This window comes from Vicugna pacos, chromosome 2 (genome assembly GCF_048564905.1).
Source record: "Vicugna pacos chromosome 2, VicPac4, whole genome shotgun sequence".
In the NCBI taxonomy this organism is placed as follows: domain Eukaryota; kingdom Metazoa; phylum Chordata; class Mammalia; order Artiodactyla; family Camelidae; genus Vicugna; species Vicugna pacos.
The window spans coordinates 2,047,289-2,056,260 of record NC_132988.1 but is presented as its reverse complement, the minus strand read 5'-3'; the positions used below and the strand labels follow the sequence as shown (position 1 = coordinate 2,056,260).

Sequence of the window (8,972 nt, the reverse complement as noted above, 5' to 3'; positions counted from 1 at the left end):
TTGATGATGGTGTGGTTGCAAATGTCGTACAGGTGGAAAACCACACTTAGCAGCTTCTGAAGGGAAATTCTCCAGTTCTCCCTTGATCGGCTTTCTTCCGCGGGATGTAACTGTGCTGCAGTGTAGGCCTAAGCTTTCCGTATGGAGTGAGGGTTTGATATCCAAATTTAGCATAAAACAGTCAGATGGAGAAAATCGTAGATGACAATATATTTTGGGGTTTCATTAGACAAGATATACTATCTGTTAATGGCCCATAAAATGAATGAAATTGAGTACAGAACATTGCATTTCTTACTTTCTACTGAGAGCTGTCTTCCTACGTAAGATTCTCTGCTTTGTAACTTCAGCTCAGCCACTACGGCGCCTGTCATTGTGTTGGTGTGGTTGCATTTACACAGTACATGTAATCTGGGATTCCTTAGCCCCAAACACTCCAGTGCAGAATCATAAGCTGTAGCCATCACTTAGTTATACAAATACTCCTAAAACTATATGATACCAAAAAAAATAAATAAAAATAAAAAGATGGAGATTGCCTTCATCAAAGTTCCTTTGGATTTTAACTGCAAAGTGTTGTTGAGCAGCTCTGGTTTCCTTTGGATATGAATATATACATTTCTTTGCATGTAACTTGGATTTTAGACTTGAACACCAAACTCTTGTTTTCCATGAGCCACAAAAATCATAGCCAAATGACACACCTATGAAACATTTTATTCTTTTTATCTGAGACAGAATCCTTTAATTTGGGACTTGGGCTGTGATTTTGCTGTTTGCTCTTCCCACCCCTCTTGTCACCTCACTCCTTTTTCCCACGTGGCCTCCAAGGGGTCATGGTCTCAAAGGAGCAGGTGGACAAATACCAGTTGGTCACCAAGCAGTGCTGCTGTAGAGGGAGCCCAGCCAAGAGCTAAAGGACATTATCAGAGAGGACTTCCTGGAAGAAATTGGCTCTACATTCAGTTCTGAAGACAGAGTAATAGTCAGCTAGGAGAAGGAATCAAGAGGGTGACTCAGGTGGCAGGAGCAGCCCGGGTAGATGCCTGGAGGCTTGTGGGGTGGGGACTCGGGGAGACTGCCCTGTGTGGTCCAGGGTGGTGGGTGCCCCTGCTGGGAAGGACACTGGAGAGGGCCTAGGGGTGTAGGGCTTTGGAGGAGCTTGGTTTTTACTAGAACTGACTCAGAGGAGGCAGTGAAGGGTGTTAGCAGGAAGTGACCCTCAGGAGAGCAGCTCTGCCTGTCCCTTTGAGCACCACCCCGTCATTCATTTATTCATAACACACGCAATTCTGAGTGTCTAGGGGAGTGGGGGTGGACCCACAGTAGTAAGCAAAATGTACTTGCTTCTTGAGAGTTTAGCAGTGTCAGAAGTTGACTTAGTGTAGAATGTTCTAGGAACACAGCAGGGCACATAACCCAAAGTGCGGAGGTTGGAGGGAAGGAAGGCTTCCTTGACAAACAGTCAAAATGAGCCTGGAGGCTAGTGGGAAGTACCAGCAGGTCACGGGGCCCCTGAGGTCACTGTGGACCTGGGTAATGTGGTGGGTCTGGCTGAGCAGGATCGGGGGTGGGGCTAGAACTCTACCCGGGAGCCTCTGAAGTGTTTGAAGTGGGGGTGATGTAATCAAATTTGTGATTTGGGAAGGCTGCCTTGGCTCTGTGTGCGTGTGTGTGTGTGTGTGTGTGTGTGTGTGTGTGTGTGTGTGTGTAGCAGGGAAGAGGGGGAGGGTGCCACCAACTGGGAGGGTCTTTAGAAGACCATTCACAGGCTGGGAGGTGACCAGTGGGAGAGGGGCTTCGGGGCTACTTGGGGACTTCAGGGGCAGTGTGGATGCCGGATTTCCTTATGGGGAGGGCTTTTTAGCGGGGTCGCTCTAGCGGCACCTTGTGGCTGGAAGAAAACAGATGGATGCCGCCAGCTGGACTTTCCTCTTCTCTCCTTCCCTGCCTTGTGTGATGATCCTAGCTCAGCCAACATGTGGAACAGAAGAGCTAAGTTCCAGGGTAGCCCAGGACTTTGTTGAGCTCGTTCGACTGAGATCTGATAGAATATAGGCTTGTGTTGAGATCTGCATGTTCACTTAGCTAGAAACGTCCCGTCTTTTGGGTTTCCATAGGGGTATTAATTCTTGATAAAATTGCTTTCTTGATGAGGGGAAATTTAATGCAACTGCTGTCTTTCTCAAAAAAAAAACTTATCTTTTAAGAAATTTAATATTAAAAAGAATCGGAATATTTAAAAATGATAAAGTAAGGCTTTGGTGTAGTTTCTTTGGTTTTCTGAGTTGATGTGTAGTTAGAGCCTTTGCATTACTTAATAGCACATTCTTGTCAGTATTTAAAGAGCTGTTAGTGAGCGCCCCAGACAGCACTTTTCAAAGCATCGTTAAAGCTTGCTCTGAAATAGTGAAGTCATATAGGTCTTATTTGCAGAAGCCAAACAGTTGGTTTATAATCTGCAGCATAGCTCCCTTTATAAAATAATAATAGGTTCAAAATTAAGAAAGTGGAAGATAATTGATTTTTTTAAAGCTGAAACATAAAGTTTCTTCTGCTAATGTTGCAACTGGAAATTTCAAAAAGAAAAATCCTACTGTAATATCATCTACGTGAAATACATATATGTCTGTCATGTTTGAAAAGTAACTGCGCAGTGGTTTCTGAAGTCAGGATCATTCCAGCTCAGATACTGGCAGTGATGGTTGCTGATTTTCAATGGAAGAGCCTAAATTTGCTTTCTTAGCTTTATTCATTTCTTTTCTTTTCTTTTTCTTTCCTTTCCTTTCTTTTTCTTTTCTTTCCTTTTCTTTTTGTTCTCTCTCTCTCTCTGTCTTTTTTTTTTTCCGGTAGTGACAGGGTTGAGTAGTGCTTTGCCAGCATGATTTTGGGGCAATTTTGGGGCAGATGTCGTGCACCAGCAGTGAGATATTTCCATGCATTTTACTTTCCGGACATCACCAGGGAACATGTGTGGTTTGTGCCTGCAGGCTGGGATGCTACAGGACTCCATGGTCCATCACCGTTATGTCTTGGAGCTGCTCCGGTCAGTGAATGATTTTCTGTCGCTTGGAGGTAATGTGGTCTGATGTAGATGATCAGATGTGTAACTAAAGTACTTTTAATTGAAATAAGAGAAAACCTAGCAAAAATGGCTCTAAAATACAGGATGAGGGAGGAGAATTGGCTGAGCTGCTTGCAGTGGGGAATATTCTCAGGTGACTCCCTCACTGTGTCTCCTGTCACTATCCCCCACAGCCCTGCACGGCAGTCCTACTGAAGCAACCATGCACTTTCTCAGGAACGCACTGAATTTCCTTGTGCCTCTGATTGTTCGCTTTTTTTTTCTGGAAAGCACATCTTGCCCTTTGCTTAAATGCCATCCGTGCTAGCCACCTCTTACACTCATTCTTCTGGACCTTGTCCATATATGGCTGCTGCATGGATGAACAAAATGTAGTATCTCTATTTAGTGGAATATTATTCAGACATAAGAGTGAATAAAAAAGAAAAAATAAATAAAGGGGAATATGAAAAATCCATCTGCTCTGGGAAGTCCACCCTGACTGCTCAACCCGCACTTTTCCCTTTGAAACCCCACCCTTTATACTCCTCTATACACTTTTTGATAGTATTAACCACCTTCAAATACAGTTTAACATTTTCAAAAAAAAAAAAGACATGCTGATACCACTTCAACATGGACGAGCCTTGATAACAGCACGTTAAGTGAAAGGAACCAGACACAAAAGACCACATATTGTTGACTTCAGTGATCTGAAAAGCCCAGAATATGCACATGCAGAGGCAGAGAGCAGGTGATGGTTGCAAGGGGCTGGATTGAGGTGGGTTGGGGAGTGGCTGCTAGTGACAGGGGTGTTCTTTTTGGGCGATGAAGTGTTCTGGATATAGATGGTGTTAAGGGCTGCACAACCGTGAGTGTGCAGAAGACTGCTGAGCGCTGTCTCTGGGAGTGCCTGTGGTTGGGGCGGCTTTATTTTGTTCTCACCCTGCAATGTGAAGTCTCATCTCGTGCTGAGGCCATTCTACTCCTGTGAGTGGTAAGGCTCAGAGACTTTGCAGAGTCATGTTTCTTTTTTCCCCCTTGCTGAGTGTAGGCAAGTAAGGTTTAAGCCTGGGAAAGTGCTCCATCTGCAGAAATGTCTTTTAGTTTTGCCTGGTGTAAAAATCTTGAGAGCTTTTTAATCATTGAGGACAGTCTGTTGGGGGAAACAGCCCGTGAAGCCTGGGTGAGACCGGGAAGAGCCGCGCTTCCCTCCCAGACACGGGTGGGGATTTCAACCCCGTTCAGGCAGTGAAGGGCCCAGACCCGTGAGCGGAGTTGACAGTCGTGAATATTTATGTGTATCCGCTGCTTCATCTTGGATATTAATTTCTAGCTGAGTCATTTTGTGGCGGCAGCCTCATCCTACATCAGGAATTTATAGTATCTGCTCTTTGAGGTGAAGACCTGACAGACTTGATTATTTAAGAGTCTCCCTTGAATTGATATCTCAGATTCCTTTCTCAATCGCAAAACAGCAGAAATACAGAGTCCCTTAATGCCATTGTGACCTGGAACGGGTTTAGTCTCTGTGCCTCAGTGGCCTTATCTGCGGGTGGGGAAGACGATAACAGTGCTTCCCTCAGAAGGGCTGGTGAGGAGAGAGTGAGAAGCACAAATGGAAGACTTACACGAGATGCTCATGAATGACAAAATTTAGTGCTGTCAGCCTGGTGAGGACTCAGGGGCAGATATGTCAGAACAGAGCAGTCCTAGCCGGAGCTCGATCCGCGTTGGTAGATTTTATGATCAGTATAACCACGGTGGGTTATCAGGTAGTTTTAAGACTTGGTAATATGAATTCATGAATAATGTTAAAACACTAGACAATTCAGATTCTGTTTACATAGTTCTCAAGATTTCCTGTGAGAAATGGATATTTTTTCCCCATCTTAAAACTGAGTTGAGTCTCTAAAAAATTCTCTAGTCCTCCATCTTTTTGCTTTAATTCTCCATTTTTTTAAAAAAAATAGTTTTTAAATGGAGTTACTGGGGACTGAACTGAGGGCCTCATGCATGCTGAGAACATACTCTCTCAACTGAGGTATAATCTCCCCCGTAAATTTTTTTAAACTTTACTTTTTTATTATTCAGAGGTTAGAGGTCTCTAATTCTTTTTCTGGAGACTTGTCCATGAACCTGTAAATCTATAATTAATGGACAAAGTTTGGTTTATTAAAAAAATCAATAGAACTTTCTTCAATCCATTCAAAAGGAAATGCTCATTGAGTTAAAATGTTTCTTCTTTATGGTGATTTCTAATTTTTGGTCTAGCTTAACTTATTAAAGTAATCCTCATCATCATAATGACCAAGCTTGCTGTGAGTGGACACCTACCAAAGGCTAAAATGCTTTCTCATGTTTTGCTTCAAAGCAGGTGTTTGCGGGTAGGTATCAGTGTCTCCTTTTTTGCAGCTGAGGGATTGAGAAGTGGGCAGCTTGTCCCAAATCAAACGCAGCTGGTGGTGGCAGGCTCAGGGCTGGAACCCAGGCTGCACAGAATGCATTCTCATTTGCTCCTCTGATCAGCCTCCCGTTGAGTGGCTTCCCGAACTCCTGTGAGTCCATAAATGACCGATTTTGGCGATCTCAGCCTGATGAGGCCTTCAAAGGAGAGACACCAGTGAGAATGTGAGACAGAGTGGCATAAATTAAAATTGTACATTTTCACATATGTTGCATTCTCAGGTAATGACTTAAATAGTTTATGGTTTTTTTATTTTAGTGTTATGTAATCACTAAAAACAAAACATTAAAAATGATTATAGTGCAAAATAGGGGTGGGCTTTGAATGTCCAAGCATTGCTAATGATGTTGCTTGTTTTTCTGTAGTGGTGCTTATTGACAGAATAATTTGCAATGACTGAATTTGTTTTATGTAATCTTAGTATGGAGAAAAATTTGTCAGTGAATATTGAAAGTAAAATCTTTACTCTTTTCTTTCCTGATGATAAAAATTTAAGTTGTTTTCAAGGCTTAAGTATATTTCCTCATTTGTAAAATTTGAGTGATGCCGTTTACCGTGTCTGACTGTGAGAGGTAGACGCCTTGTATACAAAGCATCCAAGAGCTGCTTAGTAAAAATGTGCTGTCAAAATGACAGATAGTTTAGAAGGATCAACTGTGAATACTAAAGAGGGTGGCTTGTTTCTGATGCATATTCAATATGGATATATATGAATATGGCTTAAAGTAATAAAGATTCAGGGTTTTGTGTGTGTGTGTGCGTGCAGTATGAAGTTTTAATGAAATCTGTATCATTCTAGTGAGACAGGGTCTACTTAAATTGACTTAAGCAGACGACCTTGAAGATTATTTACACAGAATGTGTATTGTTACAACTCAGTATTCATGTTGCCGTGTAACTATCTACTCAGACATTTAAATTCATAGGAATCTGACCAGAAGCATTAAGTTTAGAAAAATCCACATTGATCATTTTCAGGGAATAAGCTTCTCTCTTTTGTGATTAAAGAAAGTTTTGATTTATTTTTCTGCACTCTTAATAGGTTTTAAAATATCAAAATATTGATTTGACATGTCAACTTTTTTAATAGAAAAAAGCTCATGCTGTTTTAATATGTAAATAAATGTTTTTGCATTTCAATACACTTGTATGATTTCCTGGCTCTTTGAGAAGTATTTTGCAAGATACTTAGATTACCTACTGTTGGAAAAATACAGACATGGCTTTTATGAATATAGGCCTAGTAGAGGTCTGTTGGTTTTTGCTACAGTGCAAGACATGAGGCCTAGGAGTGCTTTGATGCCGATGGCCAGGAGGACAGATCCCAGATCTGTCTCCCCTCCTTTAAAATGAAGTGGCTGGACTGGATTCTTTCCTCTTCAAGATGAGTTTCCATGAGCCTGTGTCTTTGTATATATTCAGCAGTATTAGCAACATCAGATTAAATACTGAATACCCCTCCCTTTCCCGAAGCGAAGTGCATTATGTGCTACATATGCTTTTAGTTATCTGATTCTTGTTTCTGATCCACAGGCAATTTTTGTGTTGCATCTTTCCCGGCAACCTGGAAGGTCTTTTTAGCCATAGGTGGCGCTGTTGCACCTTCTTACAGTCTTAATATTCCTGTTTGTAAAAGAAGGCTTAAACAACTATTTTGTTTTGATTCCTTTGCTTACTGCTTCAGGATAGCACAGTGTCCACTGTGTCTGTCTACCTGGAAATAATATTCTGCTTATATCTTAGTTTTATTCTATCATCTCGCTGTGAATATTTCAGACTTCCTGTGCAAGCAATGGCAACATCGGACTTTCCTTCCAGTGTTAGAAACCAGTGAGCTGGGATTTTATAAGACAGATAGAAGCGGCCTCTGGAGAACCTTAAAGCTGAAAAGTGTACTGAGTTCCCTAAGTATTGACCCCGCCGCTGTGTGTCAATGGGTGGTAGGAGATTTGGTACATATACGATGGGGTGTAGTGTTTTGACTTGGGTTTGCGTGCACGCTCTGCCACTGAGCCACTTGAGCCTGAGTCAGTTCGTTCTGTATTTTCCCTCGTCTATGAGACGGGGACACTCATTTCTGCTTTGTAGAATTGTGAGAATTAGAAATTATGTAAATTGTTTAGCACAGTGGGTATGTCAAGAGGGCTCATAAACTTAACTGCTGTTTGGTGTGAAGCCATCATTTGATAGTCTTTGGCAATTACTGACAAACAGGAAAATAAGAAAAGCTGGTTTTATGATGAAAGATATTTGAGGAGGTTCCATAGTTCCTATACCCATAATTTAGCATCAGAAGAGTCAGGACTGTTACACAGTCGCCCTGAAACAATATTAAGCCACAAAATTTTTTGTTACTTCATATATGTTGGGGCTTAAGGGACCCAATACTTATACACATGTTGTCTCCAGCAGCCAACTGAGAGATGACAAAGAAGAACAGCAGGCGATAAATATCTCCTTTATTACTGATGAAGCCACGTTCTCCATGAAATTCAGTGCGGTGGGAGAGTCAGTGTCATGACACTATGTCCCAGAATTAGAGACTCACGCAGTCCCAGGTAACTCTGGGCCACAGCGAGCCTTCCCTTGAGAGGATCTGACCCATAATGTACAGGGCTGTCTTGCCATGGAGCTGAGCATCCCGGGTGCTTCCTAAGGGTGGCCAACACTGGAGGGAAAGGAAAGGTTTCATATGCCCTGCTTGTCTTCCCGGACTGACACCTCAATCTGTTAGTATGAGGAGGGCAAGCCGTGGGCCATGGGTGTGAAGGGAGAAGCAGTCTCCCATGGACCAGAGGAGTGGGGAGGTGGCATCCCCTCCCTCAGTTTAAACAGGTGGTGGGTTGGAAGAGAAGGGTTCTCCCCAAGAGTTTATAAGAGGGGAAATAAGGATTTCCTTTGGGTCTCAGACTAGCCATGAAACACAGAAGATGATCAGATGGGAGACTTGTAAATCACTTTCTTATTAAATTGACATTAGTTGGGTACCAAAAATGTGCTACATTCTTTTCTGAGAGTTTTACAGAAATGAATCCTTCAATCTTCACAACAAGTGAGTATGGAAGATTTGATTGTTATCCCAGGTTTACAGTGTGGAAATTGAGCACACAGAGGGTAAGAAATTTGGCCAAGGTCACAGAGCTAGTATGTGGCAAAACTGGGATTTAAACCCTGGCTGTCTGGTTTCCAGGCTCCCAGGGATGGGCTTTGGGTGTTTTGAGGTATCTGCATCCCTGTATCTCTGTACCTCTGTGCATCACTTAGCCCAGAATGGACAGGGAAAGGAGAGTTATACAGGTGCTCAGTCGTGTCTCAGCCACTGTCCACGGAGAGTGCACCGTGATTGGCGTTGTCTTCTGGGCAGCAGATCTGTTCGTATAACAGAAATTTATTCCATTGAGTTAATCTAGAAACCCTTCCTGCTCTGCTTCTGTCCACGCT

General features: G+C 42.5%; 1 protein-coding gene across 1 annotated transcript in view; it reads left to right on the top strand.

The window, feature by feature from the left end:
- Positions 1-3,051: 3,051 nt before the first annotated feature.
- LOC116278117 (trafficking protein particle complex subunit 9-like) overlaps positions 3,052-8,972 on the top strand; it is a 111,528-nt gene continuing 105,607 nt past the window's right edge. The window contains exon 1 of the mRNA XM_072948334.1: positions 3,052-3,075. The gene's annotated coding sequence lies outside the window, so the exon portion shown is untranslated. The remainder of the gene's footprint in view (positions 3,076-8,972) is intronic.